The 15,736-nt window shown below is 37.8% G+C and overlaps 1 protein-coding gene across 2 annotated transcripts in view; it reads left to right on the forward strand.

Annotated features, from left to right (window-relative positions):
- DIAPH2 (diaphanous related formin 2) overlaps positions 1-15,736 on the forward strand; it is an 859,779-nt gene that overhangs the window by 15,288 nt on the left and 828,755 nt on the right. The gene's annotated exons all lie outside the window — the stretch shown is intronic.

A 15,736-nucleotide genomic window follows, 5' to 3' on the forward strand; every position in this document is an offset into this window, starting at 1 on the left:
CAGATCTTCAAGGAAGATGTCTTCAAGTCATCGTTTATTTGATTGACTCCCGCCAATTTTATTTTCATTTCTTTCCTTTCCATTACTGGATATCTGCTGGGCTGGAATGTTTATAACTTCGTAGCTGTAAACGATGCCTCTTATCGTTTATCTCATGTCTGACCTCTAAGAAAAATACTCATTCTCATCCTAATGCATTTAAAAGGCTGTTTTTCCATCTGCTGATTCCTTGATACCTCAACAGCTTTTGACACTGGTCACTTTTAAGTCATCATCTATACGGATTTTAGATTCCACGGTCCAGTCTTCTCTGGCAGCTTCTGCCTCTGAATCGGTTGACTGCCAAAAGTAACAGCTTTCCTTGCCTCCCACCTCAAAAATTTTTCTGCTCTTTTCCATGTCCAGTTGCAGGCAATCATATGCCTCTTCCAGTGCTACCTGAACGCAGTTGATGCCAACCCTTTCTAGCTACTCTGACTCTCAGTTCAATACTAGGTCATTGTGTGCTGGAAGACATCTCCTAACTATGGTGCACTGCTACTAAAAACAGCATATAGTTGTTGATTCATTTATCTGAGACCCATCTGAAACCTGAAATACTTTATGGCAGTGGTTTTAATATTCTTCCTCTTTGCAGGGAAAATAAAAATTAACTTGACACCCCTACCCCCTTAACAGACAGACAGACACACAAACACACACACACACACACACGGTATTTATCAAGCTTACTTATTCACAATGAAGTTTACTCTTGCCTCACTTATCACCAGGCTGTGTTACTATAATATTAGTCACTGACTGACCTTTATGGTTTCTGTTCCAGTTGGGATCAAGGTTAACTTCCCTGTTTCACCAGTGAAAGTCAGTGACTACTTCTCACCCAACTCATCAGGACCAGGCTTATGTTCATATTTAGGATTACTGTTAAGTTACCTAGTTTTATCTTCTTATCTTCCTTTTTATGTTTGCACATTTATTTAAGTGAAGCCATTAGCTGTGTTGGTCCATCTGCCTGAAATGACCTCTTATCCTTTTTTTCTCTTCACAGTGAATCTGCGTACTTTCCTTCCATTTTTTTCATAAATTCTTAAAATCTAAATTGCCTGAATGAAAGTGTTATGGTCAGCTTCTTTCCCTTCAACTTGCAATTTCCCATAGAGAACCAGTTCTTTCTGCAACACGCGTGGCCGTGTTCACGGTTGTGCTCATTATAAATGGATGTTACGGTGTATGATCATTCCACACATCAAATCCTCATTATGTACGAGGCACCATACCAAGGGGATAAACACAACTACACATAGGTCTTACTCTTGAGGAGCTTGTGGCCTAGCGAGAAAAGAGGGACAGGTGAGTCTAAAGTAGTAAGTCCTGTGATACACAGGTGTGGGCATAGTGCTCTTGGGAATGTCACATACTGAGCCTGGCAGGGAGGGGAGAGACTTTGCAGAGGCCATACTGGAATCTGAGTCCTGGAGAATGAAGAAGAGTTTGGTAAGTTTAAAAGGGAGGACATTCTCAATAGAGGGATCATCATGTACAGACGTTTAGAGTTATGGAAAAGCAGGTATTTCTTTTCTAAGAGTCGTTGATTTGAAAATGTTAAGATCTGGGAGGGAACGAAGGCTGTGGCAACTTGCTTTGTAACCCAGTATGGATGATCATATGAAGCATTTTTTCACCAACTCAGAAGTGAGGTGGAGAGAGGGAACTAACATTCACTGAGCACCTACAGTGTTCCAGGCATTGTTTTGGGAGCTTTACATTACCACCTGACTTAATTTTTATCTAAATATATATGGGAAGTATAGTTATTTCCCACATTTTACAAAGAAAGGAAATGAGTCTCAGAGAGGTTAATTCTGATTCCAAAATACACGCTCTTTTATGAGAGCATGCTGCCTTCTCAGAAGTAACAGATTATATTTAAAATTTAGAAATGAACTATAATATTTTTCTACTTTATGAAAATCAACTTCATATTTTGTAATTTTATATTTTATTTTTCCTCCTGTCACAAACCTTATTAAGAGTCTAATAAACGTATCTTAACGCATTTCCTCATTGTTAGACTAAGTTAGCTGAGAAAGAATAGAGCTTGAGGAGCTGGCTGGGAGTTGTCCACAGACGTCTAATTTAGAGCTGAATACGGTTCGTTTTACCACTGAGGATTTGGGCAGGCTACTCAGTTGGAAAAGTTCTAGCTCTGAAATTCTTGTTCAAGGCTTAATCTAATTTAATAAGTGTTTTGGGGAAACCCACCCCAGGACTGTGCTAAGCGTTATCAGGGTACTGAAATCAATAGTCCTGGCCTGCTAGGAACACAGACCTAGGGTGGCGAGGTTGGGGGAGGAATGTGGTAACTGCTACTGCACAGGCAAAACGCGCTGTGAATGTAGGGCCGACTTCATGGAAAGACTGGCAATAGAAGAGAGTCTTAAAGTACAGGGAGTCCTTTTTTTAAAAATTTTATTTATTTATTTATTTATTTATGGCTGTGTTGGGTCTTCGTTTCTGTGCGAGGGCTTTCTCTAGTTGCGGCAAGTGGGGGCCACTCTTCATCGCGGTGCGCGGGCCTCTCACTGTCGCGGTCTCTCTCGTTGTGGAGCACAGGCTCCAGACGCACAGGCTCAGTAATTGTGGCTCACAGGCCTAGTTGCTCCGCGGCATGTGGGATCTTCCCAGACCAGGGCTCGAAGCCGTGAGTGTCCCCTGCATTGGCAGGCAGACTCTCAACCACTGCGCCACCAGGGAAACCCCAGGGAGTCCTTCTTAAACAAACAATGGTGGAGAGTGGAGAGGGGGCATTCCCTGTAGTGAGAACAGTACGCACCACTGCCAGGAGACTAAGGAGTTCGGGTAAGTTTGAGGCCTTAAGAGTTTTAGGCCAGGGAGACCCAGTTGTTCAAGTGAGAGTGGTGGGCAGGGAGAGAGCCGCTCCATCACGGTGAGGCCAGATGCTTCTTTAAACAGTTTGAACCCCATTCTGTAACCCTGGAAGAGTATCTAAGCAGGGGAGTGAGGTGATAGGCCTTACAATCAGACCTTCCTTTAGACTTTCTATAATTCAAAGTATCACGAAGTCTAAAATCTTTTGTCAAGATTCCGCGGTAATTGGCCTGTTTGTAGTGTAAATAGAAAGGCATCTATTAATTCTGATACCTTTTGGCATGCTTTTATTTGACAGCTTTGAACTAGTGAAATTAAGCATGTACCATAAACAGGGCACTTTGATAACTTACAGTTTTGTAGCGACCTAATTGGCCCTCGCTCCCACCTTCTTCTGTAGATCAGTGCATCTAAGTGTACAGTTTTTTGTTTTTTGTTTGCTCTTTTGTTTTTGTTTGTTTTTTTTGTTTTTGTTTTTTGTTTTGCTTTTTGCAAATTGATACTGCTGTAAAGGTCAGGTAGCTTAACATACAACGCTGCTGCTGTCAGACTGATGTGTTCTGTTCTGGGCTGAATTACAGTCCCCAGAATAATCCCAGAGAAGCTGCAAGATTTATGATACACAAAACTAGGTAAAATTACCCTCACTGAAGTGTTGTCATGATTTGGTTGTTTATTTCCATTTTCACATTATGAATCTCCTAGGACAGTGTAAGAAGTGATGCATTGCTCCCAACTATGGCAAAGTCGTCTAAGGGCTATAATTTGAACTCAAGTCCCCTACTTAGGATAATTCACTTAAACAAATGAGCTTTGTATTAAGAGACACTGTCAACTTAGTTTTATTACTACAGCTTTTAGAGCTTTTATTACTACAGAGGCCCAAATGAATTTAAGAGCCAGAGGAATGAAAATTTGTCTATATGCAAAGGATTTCACATACCCAGGATATCAAAGTATGTGTTAATCTGTGTTCAAATCTAGTTTTTGCACAAAACTGGTTTTGTAACATGTGACTGAAATAGTATCTATTATCGTTGTTTTTATTAATTATTATGTTGATTTGAACATAAAATTTTAAAAATATATATAGGGTTTTGAGGTTTAGCTGCTCCCTTAAAAGTAAAAGAACTCTCTTTCTGTTATATACATAACTGTTATTCAGTATTTTCATTTAGTTGAGGGTAAAGCTATCGATACTTAGGCCGAAATGGAATGTTTTGTGGTTATTTTCTCTTTCTTGAGTTTAGAGATGTTACGTAGCATTTGTTTTACTGAAAGCAAATGATTATTTTTTGTGCAGTGGTTTGTAGCTATAGAAACAGGACATTATTTTGCAAGGTGTAGGCTGGGAAATTTTTCAAGCTCCTTGTTGCATTACAAAATTATTCTAAAAAGACATCGGTCTGTAGGACATGAATCATCCTTGGCTAGACATCTTTCTCATGATAGATTTGTGGTTCTTGCAAAATCCCTTTTGAGCCTCGAAGTGCGAAGAGTATTACTACCAAAGCTGAGGACAAGAATTCTCTGAGTTATAAATACATGGCCATAATGAAAGGCGCTTGAGCAGGGGCTCCCCTGGTACGTGAGAGCCAAAAATATTGCCTGGCTTTTTGCCTCCCCTTCCCAGTGATGTTGCCTTGGGACTTGGTGACCCAATCCTGAGTAGGATTCAGTCTCTGTTTTCTTTCTTTCTCAGTGACCTCCATAAATGTGGTGGCGCTGGAAACAATTTACTTCTCAAGTCTCTCTCCCACTCGCCCTACCATCTGACTTTATTGCCCAAATGTAGCGGCTGATGAGAGGCCTGAACTTTTTCCTTTGCTACTTGCCCCTCCCCACTTCTTGCCTAATAGTGGGGGATGCATTTTCCCTTAGACATTATTCCCTTATTTGATAAATATTGTAGTGCAGTTCAGTTTCCTAATATTCTATTTAATGCTGAAGGACATAGAGTTGTGAAATATAGGTGCTTGTTATCAAGGGTTTTACAATATTATAAGGAGAGTATGACTTGTATACATGTCAGTATTTGATTAGTGCCATATGAATGACTGGGATTTAGAGAGAGGAAAGATTAATAATTTGGGTTGAAATACACTAGGAACTGACTCACTAGGTGCTTCTTCCTCCCTCCCCCCACATTCCTCATGGGGAAAATGCATTCAGAATTCAAAACAGATCCCACATGCCGTGCAGTACAGCCAAAAAAAAAAAAAAAAAGTTATAATAAAACTTTTAAAGTTGATTTTTTTTAGTAAACAAAATGTTCCTGATTTTTTTAGAAGGCCACTTTATATTTTAATGCTAATTATAACCATTGCCATACTATTAATGAGAGATGCCCAGTACATTGAAAAAAGTAATTTCTTGATAAGTCTAACTGGTTTCATATGTTACTTGAAAATGTGTGTATGAATGAGCACTATTGTTCAAAGCTGAAACAAGTATGATGCTAAGTTGTATTTCCCTGGGACAGCAAATGGGAATATTTAAAGTCTTTTAAATGCATTAGAAATACAGTTTCCATTCTTCTATTCTTCTCATTCCCTCTAATCGTCTAGATTCCCTTTCATACAGATTTGTGAAAAAAGTGATTTTAGGACCACTTGCCTGAAGGCCACCAGAAAAGCTTGCTAAAAAACATAGATTCTGGAGGCCCAGTGAACCAACCGAATGAGAATCCCTTTGGTGTGGGCCCTGCGAATCTGCACTGATAAGCTGCCCAGATGATTCTGTACCCTAAAGTTGGAGAACCAATAATCTCATGCACAGTTTGCAAAATGGCAGCCCTGCAAGTCACATCCGGCCCACAGATTTGTTTAGTTTGGCTTGCAGTCTTGGCAGTATGGTTTTGAAAATTTGATTTGTTTGCCAGCTCTTAAAAATTGGGATTTTACACATTTAAATCCAAATTTCTGGCTTCCCTTGAGACATCAGTGTAATTTTGTAATACTGAACCCATGTTCCCACGTGACTGTCAGCAGTCCACTGTACCCATTTGAATGGGCCAGGTATTCCTGGATTTACCACAGCCCACCCTTACCGCATTTCATCCTGGGGTCTAGTGTTAGGTGACATTTACTTTCCTACGGTTGAGCTGCATCACCCAGTTATATCCCCTGCTTAGAATCCGTATGCGTTTGAGTTTTTGACTCTGAATCCAAAAGTTAAAAAATAGTGAGGAAAAATGATTGGCAAGAGGTGAGATTGGAGGCTGGGAGACCAGAGAATTTATTACAGTAGTAGAGATAAGAAATGAACTGCTGAACTAGGACAGTGGTAAGACTGGTGGAGAAAAGGAGGAAGTTTAGTTATGTAGAAGCTGCCAACCTTGGTGACTGACTGAATTGCGGTAGGATCTGGAAGGGAGAAGGAAGAACAGGCATGGTGGAGTAGGGAGAGAGGGAAGTAGGTGGGAAGATGAGTTTGGTTTTGGACACAGTAACTTTAGGTGATTGCGGGACATCGTTGCTAGGTACTGAGGTATAGCTTGTTAGGGAGCAGAGACCCTCCCTGCTGTGTTAGAGGAGAGGATGACTCCGAGAGGAGCATATAAAAATGTCCTGGATCTATGTGTTTTGATTGAAAAAGCATATTAAAAAACCTGCCTGCTTTCCTAATGCAAGCTGAAAAAAAAAATCTACAAAATTGTGACTAGCAGGAATAGACAGAAAATAGCATATCGTCACCTTAACCTAACCCCGGAGGAGGCACTGAACAAAGAATCCCTTGGCAGAGGTGTATCCAAATCCCTTGAGTGTGAGAGATTTTTATCCAAAGCATCAAAGGTTAGCAAAGGTTGACACATTGCTGTAGCATATCATGATGACACAGTGATTTAATGACAACCACTGCTTTCTTGCAGATGGTAACTTTCCTTGATCTCTTCTACATTTTCAGTTTTGCTTTGTGAGTATTCTTTAGTACTGTGGACACTAGGAACACTCTGTATTCCAAAAAGTGTTTGTAAGACATTTTTCTTTTTTTATATCTCTGAAAACATTGTTTCTTTGGGAACATGTTATGTAGGGAGGTTAGGTTCCCAGGGTAGCTCCCCCTTTTCAAATCTGACTGAATGTACATTTCACATGACCTGTTTTATTAATAGTATGAGTCTGGACTCTGGGAGCAATCATGTACCATATAGTGTAGGAACAATGATCCTTCCTGTCTCTTTTCTAGGTACAAGGCTGACCCTCGGCAATATTTTGAAATTAGTGAATTTATCTTTGGGATTCCCCAAATCCCTTTGTGTATCCCTTTTCTATACAATGGTGCCCCTCCCTTCAGATGACACCCCTCCTTCTGTGATCCCCCCCTCCCAGATCTTCCATGTTCCTCAGTATTCCAAAATTCCCTACCCCTTCTTCCTAAACTCCTCATTTCTGTCGTATGGCTTCTCTCTCCTAAGTATCAGAACGAACTAAGTTATGCTAAAATCATTTCTGCTGGTGCAATGTTATTGTTATTTTTAAAAGACAGTTGTTAACAAAAATTAATTGCTCGGTAAAATATCCAGCAGGTAGCACAGGAAAGTGAATAAAGTTAGATAATGAAAGAATGTTTTAGGGGAGTGGGTCATTATATCAGCAGCCCTGATTTAATATTTTCACTTGGGAATAATCGCCTCTAAGCTCTTTCTCCTTTTGAGAAAGAGGAAGTCTTGCCTCTTCACTTATGAGCCAGTCTCTCTCAGAGCTTCTCTGTATTCATGACTGCTTCCATGAGAGCAGCAGAGAGCCTTCTGGAGTCGAGGGTAGGTAAACAGGGCCAGAAGAGTGACTCTTCTAAGTTTGAGACTGCTTATATGACCTTTTGAGTGAAGGGTATATTCCAAGATGGCTTAATATAAGCAGCAATTAACTAATAAAAAATCATTTCATATTTCTTACCCACAAATGGTGAAATGCAATTTCTAAGCTCAGACAATTTGATTATTGAGGCAAATGATGGATAGTATTAAAAGCATTGGTTTCTAATAATTTATAAACTACCTTCTGTTCTTATCTGTTGAGTTGTATGCTTACCAAAGAGTCGCTTTGTTTGTTCGCAAACCTATACTGCCAGCTGTAATTTCTATTGTAATTATATGATTTACTTAAACATCATGAAATTGATGAACTGTGAGTGTGAGAAAAAAGAGATACTCCTATGAAAATTAAGTAGAAGTGTTTTGCATGAGTTAATAAAGCAGCTGAAAAGATTGCCCGTTGTATTAAGCACAGAAAGTCTATTTTCAGAGGCAACTGAAAGTCTAGGGAAAAATAACAAAAATCTAAAAGGATTCCTATGGCTTTGCAGGTATCTTTAAGTTCTCTCTTCTAAAGAAAATGCAAATAGTAGGGAATGCATTGAGGGTGTGGTTTATGAAAGGAAAACTGCTCTGAACTCTCGCCAAGGAGCCTATATTAAAAGAAAAGGCCTTTGTTCTACATCAGAAGATTAATGAATGAGGTATATTTCATGTTGTAAGTTACAATAAAATGTTGAAGATAATTTTTACTTTTAATGATTCCTCACTTTAATCAACTTTTAAAAAGTAACCACCCACTGGACCTTATCATGTCTGTACAATACTATACAGTAAAGGCTCATTTTCCATGCTCTGAAATGAAATTCTAGTTAGAATGTCACTTTTTTGTCATTTCTGGGCATAGTGAGGGACCAACATGCCTTCAAGTTGCTTATTGAATGACCATGGTAGTCAAGCAGATTGTATTCTCATTTTTCAAAATTGACTGATCACAAATTAATTTATTATAACTTCCTTTCCATGAGAGATGAAGGCATTTATTGAATGTGGAAATTTTATTTTGTGGAAATGAAAAAGTAGGCAGTGATTTTAATATATAGTGATTGAGTTCTTGTCTAATTACAGAATTTTTTCAAGAATTTATCCAGGGGTAGACTTCCTGGAACTTTTGTGGTCTTCTTAGATAGTCTTAAGGGATTCTGTATATTTGTACATTGACATTTATCACAGTATTCTGCATTTTTGGTAGGATTTTTAGTAGGGAGGTTGCTAAGTGTCATTTATGAGTGAGGTCTGATAGGGGGGACTCTGGAACCTTTCCCATATCCTAACGGTTCTTTTCAGTCATTCAACTACCTAGGCTTACTCTGATCTGACTCAGCCTTCAAGGTAGGATGAATAAAGCAATTTGTCCCAAGGAGTTTGCTGGGTTGACTTTTGTCCCTACTGTATTGAAAAAATAACATACTTAACCAAGGATCCTTTATGTCTTTTTAATGTTAGAATGTATAATAGTCAAGTGGTTAGAATTCATATGCAGAGGAGTATACCATATCACAATTTTTACTGTAAATTGCTCCTTCACCGTCCTGTCTGCCATGTTTTTCCTGATATTTAAAAATTTGAGTTGATTGCTTTTGATGAGCAAAAAAGAAATTTCCATTTTTCTCTTGTTCCTTTGTGTAGATTAGTGCCCTGGATTTGAAGGACTAGTGCTAGTGAATCTTTGGATAACATATAACACCCCCATGATTCCTCTCCTCAACTTCCCCGCTGTAGGATAAGAGAGAAAATTAGCCACTTGTTAGGAAACTAGTTTTATAGTTTGTGTATATGGTAAATATTTTGTTGACTCAAAATGATTGAATGCTTATGTGTTACCGTGCTAGCTGGATACTTAAATGGGTGAAATATCAGAGAAATTATATGAAGTAGAGAAGAATGGGTCTCAGTTTTTAAAAAATTCTCATTTTTTTCCTTTTCAGAAAGAACTTTTTCTTTTAGTTTACTACTGCTGTGTTTATCTAAGTCAGTTTTAGATACAGCAGTCTACTCAAATGTCATAATATTTGCTAGCATTTTCTGTTCTTGCATATAATCAAGGTGGGCTTTTTATAGAAAACAAGTCTACACTAAAAACAAAATTAAAACCCCCAAACTTCTAAATGGACAGCATTCTTGACAAACAGAAGTGATTATCTGGCTAGGTATTGAATTCTTAGAATTTTGAACTCTGCTAAATAAGCGGGTTTATTACAAAGCTGCTGTGAGGGTAACAACCTTGACTCTTCTGCGACTTTGGCCACATCACTTCACTATTCTGGCTCTCCTTTGTTTTCCATATCTGTCATCTTCTCTGTAATAATGATATATTGTTTGTTGCAATTTTGTTTTGTTTGACTTCCTTAAGCCTATCAACCTTGTTCCTAACTTTGTGTTTCAAATGTTTCATTCTCTTTATCGTTGTTGCCTCCTTTGTGGATTTTATTTATGATTTTTCATCTTTTCTTTCTAGAACTCTCCCAGCATGGTTTTTACTTCCTCCTTCTCTTTCATCATTTTTTTATTTCTTAAAAGGATCTTAAACAGATTTTATTTTCTTAAAAATTTTTTTTCTTAAAAGGATTTTAGTTTTATCAAAACAGTATATGTATATAATTAAGGTCAGTGGTACAGAAAGGCTTGTAATAAATAGTAACCTCTCATGCCCCATCTCTTCCCATCCCTAGTGTTGTTCACCAGTGGCAACCCCTTTTAACTGTTTTGTCTGGTAGTTTGCTCCTTATCTCCAAGTAGTATGCTTATACTGCTGTGGCTTACCTTATCTATCTTAGATACTATCTATTGACTTCTTGCTATGATAGCAGAGGATTGAGCTCATGCCACCCCTCACCATTCCATGCTTATCATCACAATACTGCTATCGCTGTTTTTAGTTCTTCTGGTTTAAGAGTATACCTTCTTTGATCTCTTTTTACATGATCACATGTGATTTATTTGAGACCATGAAGAACAACATTTGAAGTCCATCTAGATTTTTTGCAAATTTTATGCATAGATTCTTTTTTGGTCCCTTTCTGATCATTTATCTTTGAATTGGTCTGGCTACTTACCATGAAGAGTGGTATGGGTGTGTGTGTGTGTTCCTGTTCACATGCTTGTGTGTGTGCACGTGCACACCCCAGTACATATTTCAAAGTCCGTGCATGTGAGAAGAGATAATAAAGACGAGATGGAGTAATTCACAGCCTGAACTTGAGTTTGTTTCAGTGCACACATTCTCTCCTAATTTTGTTTTTATTTCCTTTACTCTGAGAGCATGTCCTTCTTAGTTTTTGCAATCAGTGGTCTTGGCAGCAGTGCCAGGCTCATTCCTGCCTCAAGGATTGTGCATGTTTATTTGATTTTAAAATAGACTTTATTATTTTTTTTAAAAGCAGATTTAGATTCACAGCAAAATTGAGCAGAAAGTATGGAGAGTTCCCATATACCCTCTACCTCCACACATGTACAGCCTCCCCTTCTATCAACCTCCTGCACCAGGGTGGTATATTTATTACAAATGAGAAACCTATATTGACACATCTTTATCACCCAAAGTCCATAGTTTACATTAGCTTCACTCTTGGTGTACATTCCATGGGTTTTGACAAATGTATAATGACATGTACCTACCATTATAGAGTCATACAGAATAGTTTCACCGCCCTAAAAATTCTCTGTGCTGTGCCCATTCATCCCTCCCTCCACCCTAACACCCGGCAACCACTGATCTTTTTACGGTCTCCATAGTTTTGCCTTTTCCACAATGTCATCTAGTTGGAATCATACAGCATGCCGCCTTTTCAGATTGGCTTCTTTCACTAAGTAATGTACATTTACATTTCTTCCATGTCTTCTCATGGCTTAATAGCTCATTTCTTTTTAATGCTAAATAATATTCCATTGTCTGGATGTACCAGAGTTTGTTTATCCATTCACTTACTTAGGGATGTTGTGGTTGCTTCCAAGTTTTGGCAATTATGAATAAAGCTACTAAAAACATCTGTGTGTGGGTTTTTGTATGGATGTAAGTGTCAACTCCTTTGGGTAAATACCAAGGAGTGGTAAGAGTATGTTTAGTTATGTTTAGTTTTATAAGAAACTGCCAAACTGTCTTCTAAAGTGGCTATATCAAGAATTTTTCATGGGCCGTTCCTACAGCCCCCACTTATTTTCTAGTTAACCTCTACTCTTCCTTAAGACCTCAGCTCAGTTCTCTCTCATCACCTCATTGACTCAGTAATTTCTTCCCATTGCATGCTGTCATAGCACATGTATCTCCCCTTTATAGCACTTATCGTATTAGAAGTTTGTGCGTGTGATTCTTTAATGTCTGTCTTCCCCACAAGTTTGTAAGCTGTATGGAAACATGGATCCTGTTTGATTATTTGCTCACCAATTTATCTTTAGCACCTAGCACAGTGTCTGACATTTTAGCAAGTATTTCTTAAGTATATATTGAATGAATGAATGAATGAATGAATGAGTAAATAAATAAATTGCATCAGTGTTCTTTTTCCATGATGATTGATAGTTATGTTTTGATTTGGCAAGTTTATTTTGCTTGAAGAATTTTTACCTAGAAGACTGCAGAAAAAATAGGCAAAACCATTTGAAACTTCAGGTCAGAAGAGATGAGCCACAAAAGTTCTCTAAACCCCAAAGTCTGTGTCTCTGTGTTTATCCACACATAGGTACACATACTTGTGTATGTGTATTTTTAAGCACTAAAAATAGCATGTTTTCAAGCGAATTAATCAATTTGTGATGGCGGTTGACCAAGCAAAGAAAATTATTAGGTAATTCTTTTGGAGAAGTGTGTCGTTATTAAACAAGAGAGAATTCCTGACTTCTCTTAAGTGCCATGAATGGTTAAATCATGAAGTGGAAAGTTCTGTGTGTTTTGTAAAAATCACTATATTAAAACTTTGCTCGCATTCTTGGGACTTCCCTGGTGGTCCAGTGGGTAAGACTCTGCGCTCCCAATGCAGGGGCCCCGGGTTCGATCCCTGGTCAGGGAACTAGATTCCACATGCATGCCGCAACAAAGAGTTCGCATGCCGCAACTAAGAGTGCACATGCTGCAACTAAGAAGTCCACAGGCCACAAGTAAACATGCCGCAACGAAGTTCCTGCATGCCACGACTAAGACCTGGTGCAGCCCAAATAAATAAATAAATAAATAAATACATATTAAAAAAATAAAACTTAGCTTGCATTCTTATAGGATAAATGTATACTGCACAATAAAAAATACATATAATTTAAATCTTAAGACTTGTATGTAGTTTATTTTTGCTAATCATTTGATTATATTTTAACCTGAAAAAAAAATCTGTGGAGCAAAGCATCCATTTGAATCATTCACTTTTATGCACCACAGTATCCTTGCAGTTGAAAGTGAATTTCAGAACAAAGATTTTCAGTTCAGGGCAACAATTATTGAATAATGATGCAAGCTATTAATGGAGCCAAATCTCATTGAAAGTCACACTCTAGGGACACTGACTGCAAAACTTCACTTGTTTTGGCTGGATTATATATGCTTCCCCATGGCAATATCGATTAAACAGTGAATATTGATTCTCTGTCATCATTGGAATTAAGCAGTCATAGTTAAGAGGAAGTGGGACATGTGTAAGATGTAATGTGATGCTTTGCCTCATGTTTATTTCTATTTTAAGCTTCCATGACCTAAGCCAGAGTATTTTTCGAGAAGTTTGATACATAATTAAAATGAGTGTCTTCATGTTTGATTATTGATGAGAAAAGATGAGGGTTTGAGGGAGTGACTGCTACTCAGTGTATATTTAAACATAGCCAAAAGTAGGAGTCTTATCACAGAAATTACTTCATAAACATAACATTCCTCTATTGTCTCCTTTACTTTTGGACTATCTTTTTTCTTTTTTTTTTAAATGTCTTCTGACATGGCTCCAAAACAAAAGGCACAACCTAGACCCTTTTATGTATTTTGGGTACCTTTCTTTTGAACTGGGTCGACCATAAAACTCTTTCAGTCATCTGGTTAGGGTGTAAAACCTGTTCTGTCAAAGTGTTAAAAAAATCTCAGATTACAGATGATAAACTAAGGCTGTAATAGATTAAAGTCCACAAATTCTTGTAAATATGTTCAATTGTTGTCCCTCAGTATGGTCACCCTGGGTGATAGGGGTTTTGTTTTTATTTTGTAATGATGCTGCTACCATTTTCTCAGAATGCCTTTTGGAATGTTTGGGAACTATATTCAGAACCAGTTTATAAGAGACATAGAAAGCCACATTCAAGGTCACATTTTGCTTTGAGTCTGGCATATATTTGAGTGCCTGCATTGGTAATCAGATTTTACGATATTTGAAAGGGAACAGGTGATTTGAATATGTACATTCTAGTATATTAAAGAAAAATTCAGTCCTGTTATTTTTTTCATACCTTGTAAATGGAGGTAAGTTGGTTACTTATAGTCATTTATCTATCTGTCTATTCTGTCTATCAATCTATTTAAATAGCTTTATTGAAGTGTAATTGACATACAACAAACCAGACATATTTAAAGTGTACAGCTTGCCAAGTTTTGCATATGTGCACACTGTGAAGCCATCACCTCAATCAAGATAGTGAACATGTGGGACTTCCCTGGTGGCGCAGTGGTTAAGAATCTGCCTGCCAACACAGGGGACATGGGTTCGATCCCTGGTCTGGGAAGATCCCACATGCTGTGGAGCAGCTAAGCCCGTGAGCCACAACTACTGAGCGTGCGCTCTAGAGCCCACGAGCCACAACTACTGAAGCCCGCGCGCCTAGAGCCCGTGCTCCCCAAAAAGAGAAGCTACTGCAATGAGAAGAGTAGACCCCACTCTCTGCAACTAGAGAAAGCCTGTGCGCAGCAACAAAGACCCAACGCAGCCAAAAATAAAATATAATAATAATAATAAAAAAACGAATCTCAACCTTTCAAAAAAAAAAAAGATAGTGAACATGTATCCACCCCTTCCCACAAAGGGGTTATGCCCTTGGTGAGTCCCTCCCTTTTCCTTTCGTCCCAAACCAAGAATCGGTTTGCATTTTCTTTCAGTTTTCTGAAAGCATTTCTGTACAATTGATTTTGGTAGAATACACCAGTGAAGCCATAGTGCGGTGAGTCTTCTCTTTTTTAAAAAAAAATCAGTTTTACGGATCTTCTTAAACAACTTTTGGTTTTATTGATTTTTCTATATTGTTTTTCTATTTTATTGATTTCTATTTTGACTTTTATGATTTCCTTTCTTCTGCTTGCTTTGGGTTTCAGTTGCTCTTCTTTTTCTATTCGTTTAAAGCGGCAGCTAAGGTCATTGATTTGAGAACTCTCTTATTTTCTAATATAAATTTTTTTTTGTTATAGATGTCCCCCTAGTTCTTGCTTTTGTAGTATCCCACAAATTCTGATATGTTGTGATTTTCTTTTCCTTTAGTTCAAAATACTTTCTAATTTCTCTTTTGCTTTCTTCTTTGACTTATCTGTTATTTAGAAGTGTATTTCATTCCAAATATTTGGAGAATTTCCAGAAATCTTTGGTTTTGATTTCTAATGTAATTGTACTGTGGTCAGAGAATATACTTTGTATGACTTGAATACTTTCAAGTTTATTGAGACTTTGTGGTAAATGTACCATGTGTACTTGAGAAGAATGTGTATTCTGTTGTTGGGTGGAGTGTTCTAAAAATGTCAATCTGATCATGTTGATTGATAGTGTTGTTCAACTCCTCCATATTCTTGCTGATTTTCTGTCAACTTGTTCTACCAATTATTGAGAGAGGGATATTGAAATCTCTGACTATAATTATAGATTTGTCTGTTTCTCCTCGCAGTTCTATCAGTTTCTACTTCATGTATTTTGAAGTTCCGTTATTACAGGAATAAACATTTGAATTGTTATATCCTTCTGATTCATTGACCCCTTTATCATTATGAAATGACCTTTTTATCCCTGGTAATATTTTTTTGCTGTGAATTCCACTTTGATATTAAAATATAGCTACTCTAGCCTTCTTTTGACTTGTGTT

The sequence above is a fragment of the Eschrichtius robustus genome, chromosome X (assembly GCF_028021215.1).
Source record: "Eschrichtius robustus isolate mEscRob2 chromosome X, mEscRob2.pri, whole genome shotgun sequence".
NCBI lineage: Eukaryota > Metazoa > Chordata > Mammalia > Artiodactyla > Eschrichtiidae > Eschrichtius > Eschrichtius robustus.